General features: G+C 52.3%; 1 long non-coding RNA gene across 2 annotated transcripts in view; it reads right to left on the bottom strand.

Moving 5' to 3' along the window:
* Positions 1–23,562, bottom strand: part of LOC117196671 (uncharacterized) — a 198,946-nt gene that overhangs the window by 21,072 nt on the left and 154,312 nt on the right. For both annotated transcript variants that reach the window (XR_007471912.1, XR_004476955.2), the window contains exon 4: positions 22,169–22,289. This is a non-coding gene — a long non-coding RNA (uncharacterized LOC117196671). The remainder of the gene's footprint in view (positions 1–22,168; positions 22,290–23,562) is intronic.

The following is a 23,562-nucleotide window of genomic DNA, read 5'->3' as shown; positions in this document are numbered from 1 at the left end:
AGCGACAAAGAACGCTTTCGACTATAAATGCAGTGTTTAAGCAGTTATTTTAACAGTAGACTTGTCAAGTTGACAGAGCTGGGCATCATAAAAACTGTTTAAAACTGTAAATTTAACTGTTAAAATTAGCAGTTACACGGTTGGCTGCTAAACATGGTGAAACTAAAGCAAAAATGAATCCAAGCAACAGCAAAAAGTGTTTTTTTCTAATGTCATTTTCTGGTCGTTTATTGTTACTTTTCTGAGGTTTGATATAGGATAATATTTTGAAAGGGGAAGGAAATATTCTGGGAAATTTGCTAGCAACAGATGCTCAGTTAGCACAGAGGAAGGAAAGCAGATGGGGGGTTAGCTCCCGGAGGGGGCGTCCTCCAGCCATGGCCCCTGGGACACGTGTGCCCTGGTCCATCAGGCCACTGAATCTTCAACGCCCCGTGGGCAGCTTCCCATCTGAGAGATGAGCTGGTCACCTTCCACCTTCCGCGTGAGGACTGTCCTTCATGAGTAACAAAGGCTCATATTCGCGTCAACGGCTCAACTCTGCAGCTGGGAAAACACACTTGGCGAGAAACGATATTCCAAGGAAACAGCAGAGTGTGACGCTGGAATTTGTACTGCTGGGGGTGGACACCCCGGAGGGTCTCCGGGAGCCTGGGATGAGGGGGGGAAAACTCAGTCACCCAGAGGTTCCCTCACCGGAACTTCTCCACATGCCTTCACCAGAGCTGGGACATCGTCAGTCAGGACCCTCTGACAGTGTCAAGCCCTGGTGTGCTGGTAACTGGTTAGAAACGAGTCCTCCACCTAGCGTGCCAGACTAGTTAGGACCTAATCCCCCAGAGTCACACGTGCACAGACAAACTTATGTGTACTGTTTGCTGGTTCCCATGGTGGGACTATTCCCACGGTGGCCGATTTGGGTACAAATATGATGTCAGGTAGGATGGAGGTGGGAGTTGCCTCCAGTCCCCCAGGGATCATGGCTGAGGCAGCAAGAAAAACATCACCAGTCCCGAGCTTCCCTCGGTGACGGTCCTTGAAGGGGTCCGACGGCCATCAAGAAACCGCGTCCTTCATGCTGCAGCTGCCAGGCGTCCCAGGCCGGGTCCCAGCGGCGTCCCAGGCCGGCTGCCAGCGTGGGTCCGCTCCACCTGGGGGCCCAGGAGCCCCTCTTGCTCACCTAGACCTGCCCTCATCCGAGGATCACGTGAGGCCGTCGCCGTGGACACCACGTCCTCTGGAAGCCCCCACCTCACACTCTCACACGGGGATGCGCACCCTGGCACGTGTCCCACTGTTAGCCCTTCTGCTACAGACTTCAGCTGTCCTCACGCCTCCTTCCGAGCTGGAAGCTCGGGGAACAGTAAGGCCAGCCCCATTACACAAACTAGTTTAATTGGAGAATAATGGGAGATCCGTGCTGGTGAGCACTGAGGCCGGCTGTGGACGTCCTCAGACACCAGGCCCACTTTTTGTAGCAGTAGGGAGCCACGGAAGGTTCTCGAGCTGGAGCCTGACATGATTCAAGGGTGTTTCGGGGAAGCCGTGACCACAGTGTACAGTCTAGAGTAGAAAACAAGCAGGTGGAAAGAAACTGAACTTTGGAGACGCCTAGACGAGGGGTGATGGGGACCAGGGCCGTGTCCTGAAGGTAAGAGGGAGGCGCCCACGCTGGACAGTTTGGAATTGACAAGGCAGCGGTGACGCTGGATTTTAACGCGGTCGTGGACCCAAGCCGGCACAGAGCTTCTGGGTTGTTGATTGAAGCTCTCGGACGGGAACAAGAGCCACAGCTGTCAAAGGGGAGCTGAGGACGGATGAGTCCAAGGGCATCCCAGGAAGCCTTCCGGAGACCCCAGACACTCTTAACAAGGAAGCAGTGAGAGGCAGCTCAAGGTCAGCAGGGTGTGAAGGGATCCTTCCATCGAGGACCGTGGTCCCTCAGGGGGCTGGAGCGCCTCTTGAGAAGATGTCCGGTGGGAGGGGTGCAGGGCACCAGCGCCAGGCATGAAGAGCCTCCAGGAGCTTGGGGACAGACATTGGGGGCACGCCGCGGCCACAGCACACGCCCCAAGGCAGGTGGAGCGGGCAGCCTGAGGCAGGGAGACCAGCTGTCCAGACTCGCAGTCATGCGGGTGGGCAGTGCCAGAGGTCGGGGCTCAGGCGAGAGCAGGCAGCAGACAGAGCAGGGGACAGAGGTGAAGCCGCACCGCGCAACGGAGGCGGCCCGGGGGCCAGGCTGCCCCACGGAAGGCCCGCCCGGGCTCCCGCCCACGCCCCTGGGATCCTGTGGAGGGGGGCATGGTCCGTATAGTTGTCTATAGTGTTAAAAAAAAACAGGCTCTCAGACTGATCCTGGGGGTTCCTGAAACAATAAGTAAAAATTGAAATCCTGTCTCCCTGGCGGAGGAAGACACTGACGGACACTGAGACGCAGACGCCACGTCGGCAGTTACAGGACTGATGACGCCCATTAGACGCTGATGAAGCTCGGGAAGTGTCGTGTCCGCCTGAACATTAGGAGCTGTTCCTGGCTCCACCCGTCACAGGACAGCCTCTTACGACAGCACTTCGTCCCCGCGGGCTCGGCCACAGGGCCCGCCTCTGAGCAGGAATCAACACTGGTCTAACAGGAGCTTGAAAAATCACATCTTTCTGGAAATAATGATACCACCACCTTGCCTCACATACCTCTTTGCTGTCAAAGACCTTACAGCATTTTCATGGGTATTTTTCCCCACATACACAAAAGTTTGTACCAAGGAGTCTGGCAAAGGGCATTTTTGCTATTTATTCGTAATCACAGCACGTCCATTTCCATAGTAACTAAAAGGAAAATGAAGAAGCTGGGCTCAGAAAGACCAGGAGGCTTCTCGAAGGCCACAGGCGTTTGGAGGAACCTAAGCCAGTTCACAGCACTGACCACCAGCTCACAGCCGCCAGCACTGCGGTCGTCACCAAATACACGGACGTCTACATTCTGCACCTTCCAGTAAAACAGAAATGCTGAGAAGTACAGGTATTTGCCGGTTTAATCGGGAGCCCATCAGATTAGGAAGCGGGAGGCCTGGAGGCCCGGTCCAAGCCTGTGTTTCCTGGGTCTGCGGGCCATCGGGGCCGCCCGTGAGATGGAGATCCAGGTCCACACCCCCAGGGACGGTGAGGGTCAAATCTGACCATGAATATTAAAGCCAGCAGCACTTTAAACAAACGTGTGTTATTAATCATCATCATATAGGAAACTATCGCATATGTTGGACTAAAATCAATGCAGGAAAAATGACCCTCCCTGGAAACGTCATTTGTCCTAATTCTTCCCTAAATATCAATGTGGCTATATATACATGCACAAGTGCGTTGACCATTTTGAACCCAATGAGTAATTACTAACCAATTATTAAGTAGTAAACATGTGGCCGCAGCTTGGAGATTCTTTCTAATAAGATGGATGGAAATTGAATCCGTTCCCTGTGAACGTTTTCGATTATTTTTGCTATAATTCTAAAGCATTAAATATGCCGTTTTATGTGCTGTGGAAATGCCAGTAAGTCAGACCTGCATGTCCTGGAAGTATTTCTGGTTTTAGCACTGGGCCATGAATAGAATGGAATAGAAGAGAACAGAATAGAACAGAATTATTTAGTTTAAAGGAACTAGGACGCTGATTTAGTGTCCAACTCCTTCTTGCTATACTTTAGGCAACTGAAGTCCACATAGCCTAACAGATTTTTCACAAATCATCCCATTATTTTATTCAAATGTATTGACCCAAACGTGTAATTTCTCTGTTGATGTGACGGAGTTTCTAGCAGCTCAAATTTGACATTTGCAACCATGATCAAACAGACTTACCTTTTTAGTGGTTATGCGAACCCTGGCCCCTCCTCAACCCAGGGGCAGGGCAGTGAAGTGGGAGCAGTAGGTGCCCACCCAGGTGAGGCTTAGGGGGTCTAGAGCCCCTCTTCCGGGGAAAGTCTGTATATGTACGTTTCTCCAGGGGCTGGAAGAGCTGTCCTCTCATCCCACCCTTCTTAACTCTCTCCCCAAAATCGACTTAAAATGCCAATAATAACATAAATGTCATTATTAAAATGCCCTAACTAAATGAGTGCATCCTTAAGTAAACCCTGGGACCTCGGAAGCACTGTTTTATTCTCTGGTCAGGTTAGGGAGTAAATTTCCACAGTTCAGTTTCTTGCCCTCACAAGTTCAGGCCGCGTCCCAGAATGTTTGTCGTGTTCCTTCCCCGCCCCTGAAGGGCGAGACACCGGCCTTATCAGATTGTAAGACAGCAGATGAACGTTTTGTACATTTTACTGTTATATAAAAAGGAGCATTAGCCCTTTCATAAAAGGCTGACGGGAATGCTTGTAAATAAATGTTGGTAAAATAAAAAGTATTTTCCTTCATGTTTCTGCATCATCATATTCTGTGATTCAGGCTCCGTCATCCCTTCAAACGCCCAGTCAGTGAACATTTGTGGGCACGGCCCGCACATCAGAGAGCTGGCTGGGAACGTGCGTCCCTCTCTGCAAAGGTCCCCACGGCAGGGACACGGGCGGCTCACAGGGAACCCGAGACGCAAACCAACCTTGGAGCGTCCAGTCAACACATAGCACTTACGGACGGGGGTCCGCACACTCCCCAGAGCCTCGAAAACCTGCCAACGAACCACACGGGGGTCCAGGAAGCCCCGAATCCGGGGTCTCGGTCTGCAGCTCTGGCTCTGGTGCCCCAGGCGCAGGAGGGCAAGGTTTGCTGAGTGAAGCAGAAACGTCTCAGCTGCTGAAGGACTCCTCCACGCACAGCTATGACCCAACCCGCAGAACCCAGGGCTGCCACGACTCACTGTCCCAAACGCAGTGGACGGGGCTGGCGTGGGGCTCTGATAAAGTCGACACCCGTGTCTGACCAAGCCGACCACGTGTGCCTTCCACACTGTTACTGATTAAATCCTAGGACTTATTTTGTGTCGCAGCGTCCTGAAGTGGCCCTTAATTTGAAATAAGAAGCTGCTTTGTCCACAGGGAGCAGAGCCCTCGGTGCCCTGTCCGGGGTGGACCATGCCCACGTCTTCCTCCCTCGGGCCCGGAGCTGACCCACTGCAGCAGTGCCTGCGTGGACCCCAGAGCCCCGTGGAGGCCACATCCGCCCATATCCACGGAATCCCCGGACATCCATAAAGGAAGGAATGGCAGTTCAATTATTTTTACAAACGTCATCTTTTTCCTGAACCGGAAGTGATGACTCTGTCCCTCCCGACGGTTTATCGACGTTCCAGGGAAGGTGAGGGCTTCCCTCCAAGCAGCAGCCTGTCCTTCCCAGTGATGGAGGCAACACTCCCAGCGGCGAGGGGGGGTGGGGGAACGGGAGGGGAGCTCTGTCCTCCCCGCTCCGCCCCGTCCACACCCGGCAAAGGCCAAGTGGCGGCAGAAAAATGCGCCCACCGCCCCCAGGCCCTGTGGTCCCCGGTGCCAGAGAAGCACTAAATCCTACGGGAATCCTGCGGCACTGACAGTCGGGGCCTCAGCACGGGGTGGAGTGGCCTCGCTCACTGGAAACCACAGAGCTGGCAGGCTTTGACACCTAAGGGAAACCCAGCTTAGGGTTAAGTACTTGGAACATTTTAAGGAAAAGCTGTCTATAAAAGAAGAAAGATTTTTTGAGGTCATAGCTTCTTTCTTGACATCACGATGCATCCTGGCTCTTTCCTCTGCATTCAGGGTTTCCTCCCTTTCACAGCTCAGACATCTCTGCTTGAGGCCCCCTAAGAAAGAGCCTGCTGGGCCGTGCTGAATGGACCAGGGGCTGAGCGCGGCCTCCGGAAACCCTCACTAAGGAGCATCCCCACCGGCTCAGCGCCTGCGCACCTGCCCTTGGAGCAGCCCGTCTGGAGCACGGGCTACCCCAGCTCGGCGTCATGTCAGCAAGGCCTGAAACTCACAGCTCCCAGCGTAAGTGACCTTGCCCTCTGACCTCGTTGCGTCAGAGGTTAGCCCTGAAGGGACATGGACGCTGCGGATTTTTGTGTGAGGAAGGAGGAAGCCTGGAAAGTCGAGGTTATAATTGCATCACTACTTTCAGGTCATCGTACAGTTCCTTGGTCCCAAAGCAGACAATAAAGACTTGCGTGGCTTTTGTTTTTCCTTAATCTCTGAATCAACACAGTTTCCCTCCCTCTTGCAGACCCCTGTTTCAGTTGTGGAATTTATGATTTCCTTCAAAACAACGACTTCTGCTGTTGGGTAAGCAAACCTCCTTCTGCTGGTTAAAGGTTCTGCTTAGGGCGACAGCTCACACCCCACCTTGCTTGGCGCTTTGCTCCATTTCTGGTGGTGTTGAAGCTTCGGCTCCTGGCAGGGAGCTCGTCCTGCAAGGGCCAGCCCGGGAGCTCCAGGGGCCAGGGGGTCCCTGCCGGCCCCTCTCGCCGGCCAGCTGCCCTACTGCCTGGACGGGCAAACTGAACAAGTAAGAGGGAACATTGGAGCTACCTGGACAGCGGAGAGAGCAGGCGATGGGGTAAGATGGGTGACTGGAATTTCCCACCAATCACCAGGCAGCGTGTTGGCCGCGGCAGGGATTGATGAAGTGTTTGGTTGCCCATCTCACATCACGGCCTTGCTGCAAACGCCCACAGAGGGGCTGACACAGCCACCATGTCAACAGAAACTGGTCTGGCTCCAAAACGTAAGGAGAGACCTCGAGTCCACAATTTGCCATCTTGCAAGGTGTTCAGTAATCACCCCGGATGGCCACTTTGCCCGCAAATGTTCCACGTCAAGTGTCAGTGCGCTTCTCCCCGACTTTGGGCCAGAGCTAAACCTACACGTCTTCACTGGGGGAAGTTTACCCTTTCCTTTAGGTTCAGTTGGTTTTTCCTAACTACCCTCAAATAGGAACTGCTACTTCAAGGGCTTTAAGAAAAGTCCCGTTGGGGTTCCTTTAAATGTATTTTAAGTGTCTACCGAGTGTCAGAAACGCGCTGTCTGTTAAAACATCACCTTTGGGCTTCCCTGGTGGCGCAGTGGTTGAGAGTCCGCCTGCCGATGCAGGGGACGCGGGTTCGTGCCCCGGTCCGGGAGGATCCCACATGCCGCGGAGCGGCTGGGCCCGTGGGCCATGGCCGCTGAGCCTGCGCGTCCGGAGCCTGTGCTCCACAACGGGAGAGGCCACAACAGTGAGAGGCCCGCGTACCGCAAAAAAAAAAAAAAAAAAAAAAAACACAAAAACATCACCTTAGGAGGACAGTTAGAGAGAGCGCGGTCAGGGCCCCGGAATCGGGAACACGCTACGTGCCAAGGAAGAGGCGGCACGTTCCCCGCGTGTGGCCTCACGGACGACAGCCGAGAGGGCACCTGAAGTGAGAGAGGTCTGGGATGAGGATGAAAGGAACGTTCCTGTTCACCTGTGATTTCTCCCGTCCCAACACCACGTGGGCACCAGACAAATAGCTGCTGAAAGAGCAGAGCGAAAGTGAACAAACTCATCTGCTCTGGAGGAGGCTGGACCCGAGGTGCTCGCGGGGGTCCCTCAACCGAGCGGGGGCTACAGGAAGGCCTCTGGGAATCCCGTCCGAGTATGAGACGCAAGATCTCGGCGTCCCCAGACACGCGCCCACTTCGCCCTGCGGGCGGATGGAAGCTCCCGGTGTCTGAGTCTCCGTCAGGAAACTGAAGGGCTTACTGAGCAGGAGAATTTTCCGAATCTGAGATGACGCCCAGCTACATTCTCTGCCCATCCTCTGCGGGGCGGGTCCCCTAGCTGAGTAACAGACCAGCTCTGGGCCCTCCGCCCCCGAGCACACGCGGCCAGCCCACTCTGAAATCTGAAAGCAGATCTCACAGCAAACACCGGCCCAGCCAGGCCCGAGCTTGCAAGGGTATTTTGATTTCGCATTTCCTTTCTGAATCCATTAATATTTTATGAGACCACACAGAGGGCTCTGGCACTGCACGTTCCTCCTCTCTTTTTAATCATGTGACGTGCTGTAAGGCATGAGATATTGACAGAAGGAGGGGGACGGAAGGTGGTTTGGCTCTGGGAGGGGGAGCAGACGTGTTCTGAAGGGCTAGAGGGCCGTGTCCCTGGCGCTGAGCTGGAGGGCCCTCCCTCCAGTCACTGGGCTGGTCTTGACCAATGAGCCGCTTCTCCTCCGGTTCAAGTCTTGGAGTCGTGGACAAGCTCCTAGCTAGGGACACAGGCCACTTTCCAGGACACACGGGTCCAAGCAGCAGCCCCCACAAGCCGCCAGGAATGCTTTCCCTGACCCCTGCGTTCTCTCCGCCCTCATTCCCACCAGTCACCCCCTCCTCCCTCCCCCGCTTCCGGCAGGCTTCCCAGGTTTGCTATGCAGACGCCCCTACAACTGTCACAGTCCACACTCCCTGCTTCAGTCCCCACTTTGCTGTGTCCGGAGGAAAATGGGAGGGATTACCTGCATGGTTCCAGAGAGTTCGACCCCCCCGGGAGCTAGTTTACAGGAACATCCCTGCCGTTGTCCTAGGTACCACCTCACCTGTGCGTCGGGGTGCATGGCTGCTGGGTAGTAAGGCAAGTCCTGCAGTGTAGACAGCTGACAAGGGTAATAGGGTGAGCCCTGCAGTGTAGACAGTTGACAAGAGTAATAGGGTGAGCTCTGCAGTGTAGACAGTTGAGAACATTCAGACTCTATTTAAAAGACAGACCAAATCTCACTTAAGCATTTTTATTTTAAAATGAAAAAATGCAGTAGTCTCGCAGCGTTCATGGGTAAAACTTGATGGTTTCCACTAGTCTTGAGTGATCCAAGCTTCTGGGTCGTGTAATTGTGGGTCACCCTGCGCATCAAATCTGGGGTGAGGTTGGCCTGTGAGAGGAAAGGCAGGCCGGGGCCACAGCAACTCAGCCTAAGAGGACTTCTCTTCTCTGCTCTTTGTCGCGGGATGTTTTCCCAGTGAATTTATAAGCTACGGTGACGGTCGCAAAGGAGAGAATTCCAAAATGCTAAGGATCAAAAGCAAGATGATAGGAAGAATCGTGCACACATGGTAACGGCAGAGCTCCAGGGCACAGGGACGGTGCGGGTCAGTTCCGACCTCCTCGAGGCCCGCAACAAGCTGACGTTCACGACGTTCTCATGTCGTCTTCAGCGGAAGTGAGTTGCGCTGAATTAGGCGCACCTCTCCTGGTCTTCGGAGGAGAGGAAGCCCTCTGATCTTCCAGGAGACGCGAGGGCCTCCTTTCACAGGGTCCTTTGTGATGGTCTCAATAAACTCACTTTGAAGAACCACACCAGCTCCTGCTCTGCGTAGGATGCCTCCCCCAGTCGTTACAAGCATTTGCAAATCCATTTGGTTGATGTGTCTGTCCTGGCAGAAAATGCTCCCAATATCCATCTCCCCTTTCTCGCCAGATTTCATGTGGAGTGGCAACATGCCCAGCCTTATATTTTATTTCCAGCCTCTCTTGCACCCAGGGAGGAATTTTCAATATGTAATTTGTGGTCATTGGGTAGAATTTCCAGAAAGGGAAACGACTCATGCCTCTTTTGCTTTTCTATACATCGTTCTTCTGAGCTAGGATATAAAAATAATGCCTAGAAATCAGCAGCCGTCTTGTGAGCATGAGGCAACTTGGAGAATGGAGGCACGCATGTGCTAAGAACAGCAGAACAGAAAGATAGATGGAGCATGGGACATCATGGACCTACCACGCCAGCCTCGAGCTGCTTATCCCCAGAAAAACAAACCCCTAATTTCTCTAAGCCGTGGTTATTAGGGTCTCTACTGCTCTGCTGTAGCCAAACACAGTTTCTAAATGACACACTGTAGTTTTTAATCTCAAGGAAGCAATGGATATAAACTTTCATATTCTGTCATCATCATCATAAAACTATAGCAGAACCTAAGCTGCAAAGTCTCATGATCTCGGGGCTGTTTCATGCTAATGTAATGATGGATACCAGCCGATTAATCTATCGCTTCTACTAATTAGTTGTTATGTTTTTCAATAGGGTCTTCAGGAGTAACGGCTTTACCTACAGCAGTGAAAGTTGATAACTTGGCAACCAATGAGAGAGTTGTGGGTCTGTAAATGATTAGGCCTCGTCCAACCACGGCGTGCAGGTGCCACCTTTGTTTTCTCTATGTTGTTCCAGCCTCCAAAGGGACAACCTTGCCCCAAAATGATATACCCTGATTGAGCCGGACACCCAGATGTGACCTGAAGCAGGGCGACTGGCAGAAGTGTGGACGAGGCGGATATCACTGGAATTTGAGGAACTATATCATTTCTCATATTACCACCCTCTGTCCGAGAGCTTTGACCACAAATAGAGTTTCGTTTTCTCTTTCTGTTGTGATTAACAAGCACCGGACAGATAGACAGTTAGTCTATCTGTAGATAATGTGTCCATTTCCATCAGGAAGACGGTACAGATGTGGAGGGGCTGGATTATAACAGGGTGACTAGTTGAGGAAGATGAACGCTAGAACAGAAGAGTAATTTTCTGCCATGCATGAAAAATGCATCTGGCGGAGACTCACGGGGACTTGCCAAACCTACTTTCAGAGTTTGGACCGACCCTAAGTGTCACACAGATCTGACATTCACATCAGCCACAGCAAGTGTTCCCAGTTCAGAATCCCTGAGAACCCTTCAAGTATCTGGCATCCATGTGTTAAACAAAATATGTCTCGTAGCTGAATTTGTTTATAAATTATGAGTGAGACATTAACAAAGTTTTCTGTTGACCACACAGCATTCATTAACCAATCACAAAGCTTTCAAAGGCGGTTTATGACCTTAGGAGCCATTGAAAAGTTGAAAGGGAAAACAGCGCTGATCTAAATGCTCAGCTTTCTTGCCCTTTGCAGAAACAGGTACTCTATCTCCTCTTAATCTGAATGTGATGCTGGTATAAACAACGTAGCATCACAATCAACGGAGCAAGGAAGCCCCCTGGGGGGGGCTGCCTTTGAGGAGCTGGTCTTCCCACCTGAAGAAATGCAGGTTATGGACATGGAGTGACCACCAGGCTACCACACAGCAACCTCTGCATCCACTGGACACCTTGGAAAGAAACAGCAGGTACACTTCCCATATCAAGAATCTGGCTCCCACCGCACTTGGCCACCTTCTTTCCATTAAATGACAAGATAACCAGTTTCATAAATCACTGGTTAAAAGAAAAGCTACCTTTCAGAGGTGTGTGAGCTGCAGAAATCATACTGGGTGTTCTAATGGAATTTGGAAATACCAGGGAAGTTAGAATAAGAGAAAGTAGACATTCCACTAGTGAGTTTCTAGTTTTCTACTTGTCTGAAAGCAGGGATGATAACGACGGTAAAAAAGCATTTGACCTTTTAGGACTGACAAAACAAGTGTGATGTTTGACAGTAATAGCTATTACATAATTCACTTTCCACTTAAGTTTTTAATAGCGCTCACAAGGTTAGTGCGAACTCGACGGCGTTGTGTATACACACGAAAGGAATGGAGGAAAGCAAACCCGCTTCTCAAATAGTTTACAGTGTTTTGATCGTTTAAGAAGACTTCAAGCATTATTTTCCTAGAAATTCTGACAAAATGATTCTATCAAATTAACTACTTGCTCCAAATTACATATTGTGTCATTAATCCCGAATACAGGTTATATTTACAGGCAATCACCTTAGCCATCCTGTCATGTCGGAATCTTCTATTTCCAAAATTCTCGGGTAAGACATCTTGCAGAGGATCAATATTATCTCTGCTTCTAAATTTCTATTATCTTCATCCAATAAGTGTGAATGAATTAGATGCCTAGTGCCACATGAATCTCACAAAATGAAAAATAATATCACCCTTTGTGTCCTAATTCAAGCTTCAAGTGTAAGAACTCATTGTTCCTCAAGGCAGTGCAGGCAAGGAAGAGCCAGGGGCAGGTGCCAGGACATGTGATGTCCCATCTCGGATGGGACAGATGCTGGGAAGTGGAGGGAGAGCCAAGGCTGATGATTAAGGAGAGATGGGCGGCGGGGACGCATCAGCTGGGGAGCACTGGGCTCTGGGAGGGCTCTAGCCAGAGCAGCACATCATCATCATCTCTGTCACACATGATGCCGTGGACGTGGCTGCAGCCCTGTGGGCCCCCGTCTGTACCTGTCGAAGGGATGATGGAACATCGAATGGAGAGAGACAGGTGCTGCCCATCCAGGCACCCAGGGGCGGAGGCCAGAGGACAGGACACGGGCATCCGGAGCCAGGAGCGCCGGCACCCTGACCCAGGCCTCGCAGGCTCGGCACGAAGCCTGCTGGACAGGGGATTCGGGCTGAAATAAGTATTGAGTCTTCGTAGACTTTGGCCGCAGTCGCGCAGGCTGGGGGTCTGGGAGAAGAAGCAAAGATACGGGGGAAGTCCAACTCCGGAGTCTGTACATGCGCTGGAAATATGCCTGGCTTCAAACACTTTATATCTTCCTTGATAGCTGCCCTCTTTCCTGACTTGTCTCCATGGGCAGCATCAGAAAAACAAGGAGAGTTTTTCCCATAACAACTCGCCAATTAGATGTGAAATCATAAAAACACAAAATACTTTCTGATCCAATCTAGAGACCCACACTCTGGTTTGAAAATAAGGATTCCCAGAATGGTCTTAGGTCTGGGTGGGTCCAGGCGGAGTCCGGTTTCCTTTCCTCAAACAGAGCCAAATCCCAGTGCCCGGAGGCCCTGGGGACGCTGAGTGCCCCTCCAGCCCCTGCCGCCACTCTGACCCCTCCTGAGGTCGGTCCAAGGCACGAGTTCTCCCCCTTCCTGCTCCCTCCTGAAGCCCCAACGCTCAGCCCCGCTTCCTGAACCTCCACTGAGAAAGCTGAATTCCTCGATCTATGTGCCGTCTTTCCCCACGTGCAAATTGAAACTTTGATCATAACTAGGAATGTTCTTTTGAAAGCTGTATGTTACATAACCCAGGAAAAACTCAGTCCAGAAGGAACTACTGTAAGTGAAGGTCAACGTCAACCTCAGTGGAAATAACTCATTTCAGCACCTGCAGCTGTGGAGTCATCAGGGAGTTGTCTGGCTACATGGTTTCTTCACATCTGTCAGTTAATTTAAAGAAATGAACGTACACTCTTTCATTAAAGCGAATCATGGAGATTTGCACCCCTCCCTTGAGTGCCTGGAGTCTATACATGATAATAATATGTTACGTGGGGTCTGGAATATCATATTTTCAACTCTAAACAATAGACTTTACATACGATATAATCTGCGTTACGTAAGAGTGTAGATGATTTTTCAAATCAACAGTCTGACATTTAGGGACATTCTGGATGAATGAATTTAAATCCATACCCAAATTAAGATAATTAGCTTCTTTTATTTTGAGGAATGATGTTACTGTACAGGTAATATTCTTCTATATCATGAGTTTTGGACCAATAGCCAGCAATGGAAGTTGCCCAATAAAATGTGACCTTGCAGCATTTTGTAAGGCAAGGCAATTTTGAAGGATGACCCTAAACATCTTTGCTGAAATATATTTTGAGTCACCGATTTGAATTTGCTGAAGAGAATGACTTAGCTCATTCATTTTTGCCATGTTTTTTCTGCCCAGCACTTTCTCCTCCCAAATGGCTCTAGAGTTTAAAAGACTGAGCAGATCCAGCTAAGAAGATAAGGAACATTGCAAGTATTAACCAGTTTCAGTAGCTACTGAGCGTCACGCACTCGAAACATGGCTGGAAGCCGGTGGTTCCCATCCCCGCAAAGCCTCAAGCTCCTTTCCGCTTGACATGTTGTTCTAATCAACCACTCCGACACCTGGAGGCTCAACAGGCTGGAACCCAGGACACGGACCCCAATTGCAGGGACCACCTCTGTCCTTCTAAGTTTCATATATGGGTTAGCAAGGGTCCCCATCCTTCCCCGCAGCCCCTGCACGGGCGGCAGCTCAGGCTGCTCTGTCGTCCTCCATCACCTTGGCAGACTCTCTGGTGTGGCCTTGACCCTGACTCATCCCGGGATCCCCCCCCCAGAACAAGGGGGACTGAAGATGCCAGCTCGGCACCCCGAGAACTTCCCGGCATCATCTGGAGAAACAGATGCACAGGACAGATAGTTTTCTTTTTAAAAATTTTTATTGGGGAAGGACACTTTTTATTTGCTTGATTGTTTGTTTCAAGAATGCTGAAATAAAAGAGCAGAGAATTCGACACCGGACGCCCAGCACTATGTCTCCATCTGTCCAGCCTGAACCAGGTTGGGGTCCCCAGGTGGAGGCAGAAGAGCTGGGGTCCAGGAGCTGTCACTCTGGAAAGGCTGAGAGCCCCGGCACATGGAACATTTCTGTGCCAACGGTGCTGAGCAGCTAACATCATCTCATGACGCCCCAGAGCTTGTTTCTCCCTTTAACCCCATCAGAGATAAGAAACACTTGAGGAAGGGGGTCGGCTAAGTTGCCAAAGCCAGACACGTGTGTCAGCAGAGCCAAGAGTTGAGGCCAAGCTGTTCAACTTCAAAGCAGGAGCCCTTAGTCGCCACGGAGCCACCTAGGCTGAGTCTAAGGCACCTGGATCTTCAGTCGTCTGATCCGAGGTCGGGTGTGTATTTACTGTGCTGTTGGGGGCCCAGGGACAGTGTGAGGTACACTGTTAAGGAAGGAGCCTTCTCTATTTAGGGGCTCAGCCACCACCCCGTTAGTTCCCTACAGATTGGCGGCTGGGGAGTTACTGGCCAACAGTACTTCTGGCGGGGGTGGGGAAAACAGTGGAAGGAAATATGTCTACACGAAGAAGGAAGAGGAGAATGTGGCTTCCTGGAGACCACAGCCACGGAGACCACAGTCCTGGAGACCACAGTCCCGAGGACCACAGCCCTGGAGACCACAGTCCCGAGGACCACAGCCCTGGAGAGCACAGCCCTGGAGACCATAGCCATGGAGAACACAGCCCTAGAGACCACAGCCCTGGAGAGCACAGCCCTGGAGACCACAGCCATGAAGACCACAGTCCTGGAGACCACAGCCCTGGAGAACACAGCCCTAGAGACAACAGCCCTGGAGAACACAGCCCTGGAGACCACAGCCCTGGAGAACACAGCCCTGAAGACCACAGCCATGGAGACCACAGCCATGAAGACCACAGTCCTGGAGACCACAGCCATGGAGACCACAGTCCTGGAGACCACAGCCATGGAGACCACAGTCCCGAGGACCACAGCCCTGGAGACCACAGTCCCGAGGACCACAGCCCTGGAGACCACAGTCCCGAGGACCACAGCCCTGGAAAACACAGCCCCTGAGGACCACAGTCCTGGAGAACACAGCCCTGGAGAACACAGCCCCTGAGGACCACAGTCCCGAGGACCACAGTCCCGAGGACCACAGCCCTGGAGACCACAGTCCCGAGGACCACAGTCCCTGAGGACCACAGTCCTGGAGAACACAGTCCTGAGGACCACAGCCCTGGAGACCACAGTCTCGAGGACCACAGCCCGGGAGACCACAGTCCCGAGGACCACAGCCCTGGAGACCACAGTCCCGAGGACCACAGCCCCTGAGGACCACAGTCCCGAGGACCACAGCCATGGGGACCACAAGTGTGGAGACGTCCCTTGGAAGCCCCAGTAGTAACTGGGAGAGAGACCTGGGGGTGGGGACTGAAGTCCTGGAATCACCAGGGATGTCTCAGGTGCCCCCCAAGCATTGTGCTCTTGTGACCACATTTATTCATGGACAGCAGGTAAGAGACACTTTTCACACCTGTCCTGTGTCACCTGGGCAATGAGGAAATTAAAAGACCCCATTGCTGGGCTTCCCTGGTGGCACAGTGGTTGAGAGTCCGCCTGCCGATGCAGGGGACACGGGTTCGTGCCCTGGTCTGGGAAGATCCCACATGCCGCGGAGCGGCTGGGGCGGGGGGCATGGCCGCTGAGCCTGCGCGTCCGGAGCCTGTGCTCCGCAACGGGAGAGGCCACAGCGGTGAGAGGCCCGCGCACCGCAAAAAAAAAAAAAAAAAAAAAAAAAAAAACCATTTCTGAGGTTAGGGAGAAAAAGGGACTTTCATTCCTTGCTGATGGGAATATCAAAGAGTACAACTTCTTTGGAAAAGAGCTTGGCAGTATCCTCAGAAGTTAAAGGTGCAGCTGCCACATGCCCCGTCCTCTGCACCTTAGGTATTCACCCGAGAGCAGTGGAAGCACGTACAGACGAAGACGTGTACACAAATGTTCTTTTCAGTTTTATCAGTAACAGCCAGCAAGTCCATCAGAAGGTGGAAAGATAAACTGGTGCATCCGCACGGTGGAAAGCCACTCCCAATGAAAGGCGTAAGTCTGGGTGCAGGTTACAGCACGACCAACCTAAATAACTCGCCAAATAAAGGGATCCAGGGCCAAAATGAAAAGTGCATACTTCCTGACTCCATTGATAGAAAATTCAAGGAAGTTAAAACTAGATTAGCAGCTGCCTGGGGACAGGAGTCGGGAACGTGGGGGGAGGTTCAGGGAAAAGGGATCGCAAAGAGACACAAGGAAACTCTGGGATGAATGAACACCTTCCCTGTCTTCACTGTGGTGATGACTTCACAGACAGATGATTAGATCAAATTGACTCAGTTGCACATTTAAAATATGTGTAGTTGATTAATGTCAGTTACACCCCAGTAAAGCTGTTTTGCAAAGTTGCTCATCTGGTAGGAAAAAGGGCTTCACGGGTAAAAGAGGAGATACCAGGAGACAGTGGACTCTGCCCAGCTCAGAGCCGTTTCATCAATAAGAGTGGAGTCTGTGCTCTGCATGCGGGTCCCCCTTCCGACGGCCCCCGGCCTGGCCACGCTGCTGCGGACTCCGGCCTCTTACGGCGACCGTTAACCCTGAGTGACATCTAGTTATTTTCTGCACCAGCCCCTGACCTGTGCTTCGTGACGACAGCACCAGCTCCCTGGTAACAGACGGAAGAGCCGCGGCATTTCCCCTGGTTTCCTTGTGCTGCTGGGAGAACGAGGTTCGAATGGCCGGCGTACACGGAACACCCTCCTCGCCCACAGCTTATATTCACAGAGCTGGCCTTCCTGAGCGGCTGAATATGTGGGAAATGCCAGCTTCCTTTGCAGAGGGTGGCAGCTGGGGGCGAGAAAGCAGGAGGAGGAAAGAGAAGAGGGAAGGGGCCAGGCAACCTGTGCGAAGCTGCGGCCTCGGGGGGGCAGGGGGCACCCGCCACACGCCCCGGGCACACCCAGGACCCCACTGTGCTCAGCGTCGCGGAAGCAGACGACCAGCAGGTGGGAAAAGCGAGGGGCCCTTATGCAGGCACGGCCTGGCCCCAGGGCACCAGCGCCGCAGCAAGAGCGTTTCCATCTGGGCCAGGGCCGGGCCGGGCAGACACACCCCAGGGAAGGGACTCGCAACGTCACACGTCGCCTAAGGGAGGCTGGACAGCAGGCTGAACGTTGAGGCTCAGCAGCTCGCCGTTCCTCAGCCTCAGAGCAAGCGTGTCCTCGTCCCACGCAGGCAGAGAGCATCGCCCGGCTCTGTAGAAACGGTACCAAAACCAACCGTGCCCGTCTGCTCAGTCACTGAGAGAACAGGAAGTGAGGGCCACGCTGTACTCTTCACCCACAGACAGCAAGTCCTGAAGCCTGAGCTCTCAGCGTGCGAAGGGAGGGGCTCCGGGCAGGGGGCAGCGCCCGGCGTTACAAGCATGGGGCCTGGCGGGCTCCTCTGGACGTCATGGGGAGGTCACTCTGTCCCTGTGGGTCTGTTGGCCTGGCTTCTCCAGCTCCCCCAGGCTGGAGGTTGGCCTGTGGACAGCTCATCATGTGTCCTGAGCCCGTTAGACTTTCTGAAGGGCATCGCCAGGACACCTGCACTCAGACTGCCCAGGGTGGACCACCCCCTCCCTCAGTGACCCTGGCAGACAGCCGCGGGCTCCCCTGCCCAAGAGCCTGCCCACTGCCGCCGTCTAGCACAGTCCTCACGTGTGCCACCCTCCCCGGGAGTGGGACTGGTCCCTGGTCACCTGACGCCCGCAGGACTGGTCTGAACAGCAGTGGTCAGTGGCTGGAGAATGGGCTTCCCTCCCCAAGGGGGCACGAGTGCCGGGTCCTCCTGGGGCCAGGTGGTGGCACTGCTGCCTTTAGGCATCTACGGCCACGTCCTCGGGCCTCCTCTCAGGGCCGCTCCAGAAGCCCGTCCTCGGAGCCCACCAGGCCATACACACCGTGGGGATGGAGCACCCGGAACCCACAGGACCTCTAGAGGTGAGGCTGTCTCCTGACTCCACAGGGCTCCCCGTTTTGAAAATCAAACAGAGTGACTGGCGGTGGCCCAGGGGCACCTCTCTCAGCCTTAGCCCTCCCTACTCAGCGCAGGACAAAAGTAACCTCTGCATCTCATCCACGTCCTGGGGAAATTTTGTGGCAATTTAAAATGGTGCCTATGCAATTTATTTTTCCACTTCTCTTATGAGGAAAGTTTCCAAAAACCGTAACAGTGCCAGAGCTGATTGGAGGTCGGCAGAAAGTTTCCAAAAACCGTAACAGTGCCAGAGCTGACTGGAGGCCAGCAGAAGGTTTCTCTGTATTCTTGTCCTGCTTGCCTTTATTTACAATGCACTCCGTTCACTTGCCTGTCTCACATCAGGAGCGCATCTGCTCACTTCTCTCTGTGAACGCCCACCCCGCTCCCAGAGAGGAGTCCCTTGGACCCAAGTCTTTCCCGTAGGTTTCCTTCTGCCCAGAGCAGCTCCGTCACCCTCCTTCACAGCCCCCAGCAGACACGTCTTCTGGAGCCAAATGAGTTTTCACCACGACCAAGAAGGACCCATGAGGGTCCTTTTTAAAATGTCCTGTGCTTCTGTCAGCGTCACATATCTAAGCAATAATCATTTCCATTTGATTCTCTAATGTTATTTCTCATCAATTAAGTACACTGTGAGGTCATGTTGATCTATTATCTGTAAATTTAGAGGCTGGGACCACTGACAAAGAAGACACAGAGAAGTACACTTTAGACAAGATTTTATCTTAGGAGATGCAGAGGACGGTGAGGGAAGTCAGCACGGGCACTTCCACCAACGCTGAGCTGAGAGCTCACAGCATCCACGTCATGGGTCTGTGTGGATAATGTCCAGGATGCTGGTCCATTCCGAGCACACGCTGAGTTCACCAGAGAAAACGGGAATGGCATATCCCTGCGAAAAATGCCCCACAGTCACAGCAAATGGTACAAACAGCCCCGAACGCCACATCACGCAAGTCAGGGAACATAGAGCCCAGAGAAAGAGGAACGAGGTCACAGCACCCTGTCCTCCAGCTCGAGACGGAAGATGCAGGCAGAGGCCTTCAGGGCTGCCCCTCCGCCTAAGCCCTGCCCAGCAGGGCCACAAGCAGAAGCTGCAGCATCCTTGCACAGAGAATATCAAAGTCAGGGACCATGGATGTTCAACTAGGGGGCGGTGCAGCCCATCCCGTTCCAGCGGGAGCTGATAAAGGCTCAGGATTCCACAGAACTGGCCCTGAGCTCCCACCCCTGACTCGCCAAACCGACCCTGAGGCTGTAAGGTAGGTCCCCGGGGCCAAGGTCTCCGGGAAGACACGCACCCTTGTCCCACCTAGGAGACCATGAAGCCCAGGCCCCGAGTGCCAGGTGTGTTGGCCCCCTGTCTGTTCTCTCCTGCCCCCAGTTCAAGTCCCATCTGAGAAGCTCGCGAGGGGGACAGAGGCTGAGGCAGGAGTCAGGGGTCCTGGGTTCCCGGCCAGCCTCTCGCTGACCTGTGATGTGGCCTCGGAAAACTCACAGCGCTTCTGGGCCTTGCTTCTGCATCTTCAGGGCCAGAGAAATTATGTGCACGCGCACGCACGCTCGTGCACACACAGCGCTTAGAGCCAAGGGGTTGATATGTGATGCTCCGGTTGGTGAGGACGGCCGAGGAGTGGGCGGGGCCTGCTGGGGTGGGCGGGGCCTGGAGAGGGGACGCGAGGGAAAACCAGGAGGAAAGTGTTTCAGGAAGGGCAGCAATCACCGCCTCTAGAGCTGCTGAAACACCAAGAGCATGAGGACAGACCTGGTGATGGCCCGGCAAGATGGGAACCTAGGGTTACGAACATCCAGAGCGAAAGGAATGTCACCTACCGTCGGGCGGAGGGGACGGCAGGTCCTTACCCGGCATCCGCAGTGAAGACCACACAGACAAGCCCCCGCACAGTGTCACTGGGCCACAGAGGCCGCCCAGCGGGAGAGAGAGAAAGGCCCTTCCAGGCAGGACGCACTTGCGGGGAGATGGGCTGGAGATGCCTTTCACCCAAAAAGTCAGAGATGTGATGAAGCTCCAATGGAGAGCCACTCGGGGCTGGGGAGGACTGAACCCCACCCCTCCACGAAAGCACCCCACTCCCACCCACCCCTCCACAAAGACCCCCTCCACGAAAGACCCCTCCCACCCTAGACTTCTCTGAGCAACCCACTGATTCATTTGCTCCCACAGTCTTTGCTGAGACTTTATTCCTACATTATTCTGCAAAAGCCACTGCAAGACTCAGATCACGGGAAAAACCCTACCTGAAAATAGCTTTCCCGAGGCGTGATTTTCTATCAGGAGGGTCTGGGGCACGTCCAGGGTTCCAGACACGAAACCGCTCCTGCGGTTCAGAGCCTCCTGACGCGCGACGGTGGAAGACCTTTTGTCCAAGTTTCCAAGACTCACTTTGCACATCTTGCCCCTTGTTCACCGAAGCCATATTTCTGGTGTCATTTTAAAAGATTCTGTGTGCATTTTCAATATCTGTTCAATTCACAGTTTGATTAAAGGTATAACGAATCGTTTTTCTGTCACATTCAAAAAGAAATGCATCCATGAACTCGCACACAATCTGACTTCCCATAAATTCTCTTCTTAGACATGCGTTTGGTCAGATTCACGAAAGCTTAATGTCAGATTATTATTTCTGGCACTCACTCATCGGTACCTCCCCAAAAATCCACCTCGGGATGTGAGTCCCGGATCCTGCACCAGAAGTAATTGATCCTGTGACGTTCCCTGGTTAATGGAGACTTTCCTGTTCTTTCAGCAGCACGTTCAGTCAGATCCGGGTACCAACTGTGTGATGACACGGCTGTGAGTGTTTCCACTGAGCTGGAAGTGTGTTCTCACCGAACAGGGGGAAGGAATTCTCACTTAAAGATATGAAGCTGACACCATCTTTTCCGCCTTCCAGTCTGTGCTCCGTAGATGCTTTTCCCAGTGTGCCACCCCCCCCGCCCCAATTCCAAACTGGTGCCTGTCCTCCTCACAGGGTCTATGCTGACCCCACCTGGAACGGCATCAGATTAAAGGGTCACGCACGACACAGCCCAGCATCCAGCACTTTTTCTCTCTGGGTTGTGTACTTTCCTGCAAGGCAGGAGTCGCCGTGCTCTGCAGGAAGGGCTATGACAACTTCCACATTAATCTCCTGGTTTTAAAGAATGCAGGCTTTTCAGACTCTGTATCTTTTCCACTTTTCGTTTGAATTTAAACGATTTGTGATCGTTTGATCACATAAATCATTGATTTATGGTCATCCGAATGCAAAGCAGATATAAAAGAGGAGGCTTCACCTTGCCTCCTGGTGACCTCATCCCAGCCACACGCCCATCCCACCTCCATATAAAATGAAGACACAGAGCAGAGCAAAACACCAACTTGTCCTGTGTTTTCCCTTAAAATGCAAACTTTTCTTCACGTGTAAATTCCAGGAAGCTCTAAGCTAAGTGTAAAATAAAGGTGAGAGTCCTTTGGTTCAAAACCGCAGCCATCCTTCCCACCCAAGCAGCAGGCTCTGGGGCCCAGGCAGAATTGAAAGCAGCAATGACAGTGCCATTTCCTGGAGGGGTCAGGAGCCCCCCAGGAGGCAGGGAGTTCCAAGATCCTCCCTGAGGGTGAAACGCAAACTCCGAAGGTTTTGTCAGCAGCCACCGGAGACCCCACCCCTCCTTCCCGCCCTTAATCCCCGGAAACAGGGAGCTTCTAATTCACAAAATCCACTGCAGCCTGGACACACACTTGCCCTGCCTCTGACTGTGGTCCGTTTATCAGCGCGGGACTTGGACATTAATTAGGGCTTTATTTGCTGCTGGGCCCCTTTTTCTACAAATATTTCCTCTGGGCCATGACAGCCATTTCCTGTCCTTTGATCTCGCCCCACAAGTAATTGAACCATTAGCCTCGTACCTGCAAGAAGCTGAATAGGGGCCCGTTCTGGGCAGGGCAGGACGGCTTCACACCAACACACATCCTGCTGGTTGGACGGAGCTCACGCCAGGAATCAAGGGTTGGACCCAGGTGAACATCGCTGAAAATAAAAGGAATAAAATATTAGAAAGTGTAAAAAATTAATTTTGTGTGCTGCCTGTTAGGGAAGCTTCAGGGTTTTCAGTTTGGAAGACCTGAGTACTTGTAGTTAAGTAATAATAGTAAATTAAAGCAATAAGTAACACTAATGAAGTGTTTACTGGGTACCAGACACCATTCTACACTCCGATCCAAGACTCTCTGGCTGGGCCGTCCCCTGAGGGGACAGGAGTAGGGCCCCCAAAGCCACGCTGCCCTCAGAGGGAAGCAGGACACACAAGCAACACACGGAAAACCTGCAGACCACGTGAATCGAACGTGCATCCAACAGGATGGAGTCAAGTGTACAGCGTGTGGGCAGCCACACCCAACACCGGGGACAGGCTCCATCCACACGGGCAAAACGCGGAAGGGCCCCTGTTCCACTGTGGACCTTAGGGCCCCAGTACAGACTCTGGAAAACTGAAGGAAAAGAAAAAAGGGGTTTCTAACTTTTAAGTTTAAAATTTAGTTTCTCAAGCTGTCAGTACTCTAGATGTTTCCAAGAACATTGGCCCAGGTTTCAGCCTCAACTCACACAAGTAAAGTCCATTTCAGATCAGATCAGATGTTCATTTCAGGTCAGTTAATTTATTAAACCGACCTTAAGAAGTGGAATAAAACTGGTGTCTCTAATTCTGAAGGCGCCCCACCCAGATGCAAGAAGAACGACTGAAATAGAGCAAGACGCACACCGTTTCTGTCTCTCGTTGTTCTTACCCTGCTGCCAAAAGGTGGAGGAATTTGAAGAGGAGATTGCTGATAATCGCTTTGCTCAAATGTTTGGGGTTGCAAAGACCGTCGCCTACCAAGAAAGAGCATGTTCTCACTCAATTATATTAACAATTATTATTTCAGTGTGGAAACTTCCACAGGAAAACATACAGAATTTATTCCATGTTTGAGGAGGTGAACCGTCTCTGTCTCCTCGGGTATGAGAATCTGTTTCTTTTCATCTTAGGAAGTAAAATCAGCCACATGTAGAGTCATGACGTTCAAGAACTTTCTTTCTGATACAATTCTGCCTGAGAAGCTGAATTTGTATATTTTTATTTTAAAAGCTCTTTTTAGTGCAAAAGGAGACGTAATCTGAACTCTTTTTCTTTCTCTATGTCCCATTTTTCCAGAAGCTGCTTTAAGTTGTAATGAACCAGACAGGCAGCAGTTCTTCGAAACCAAAGAAAGAGGGGAGCAGAGGATGCAACTGGGGCGAGGGGGTAGACACGATGTCCCCC

The sequence above is a fragment of the Orcinus orca genome, chromosome 15 (assembly GCF_937001465.1).
Source record: "Orcinus orca chromosome 15, mOrcOrc1.1, whole genome shotgun sequence".
Lineage (NCBI taxonomy): Eukaryota > Metazoa > Chordata > Mammalia > Artiodactyla > Delphinidae > Orcinus > Orcinus orca.
The sequence above is the reverse complement of the archived record's forward strand: the minus strand, read 5'-3'. Positions and strand labels throughout refer to the sequence as shown.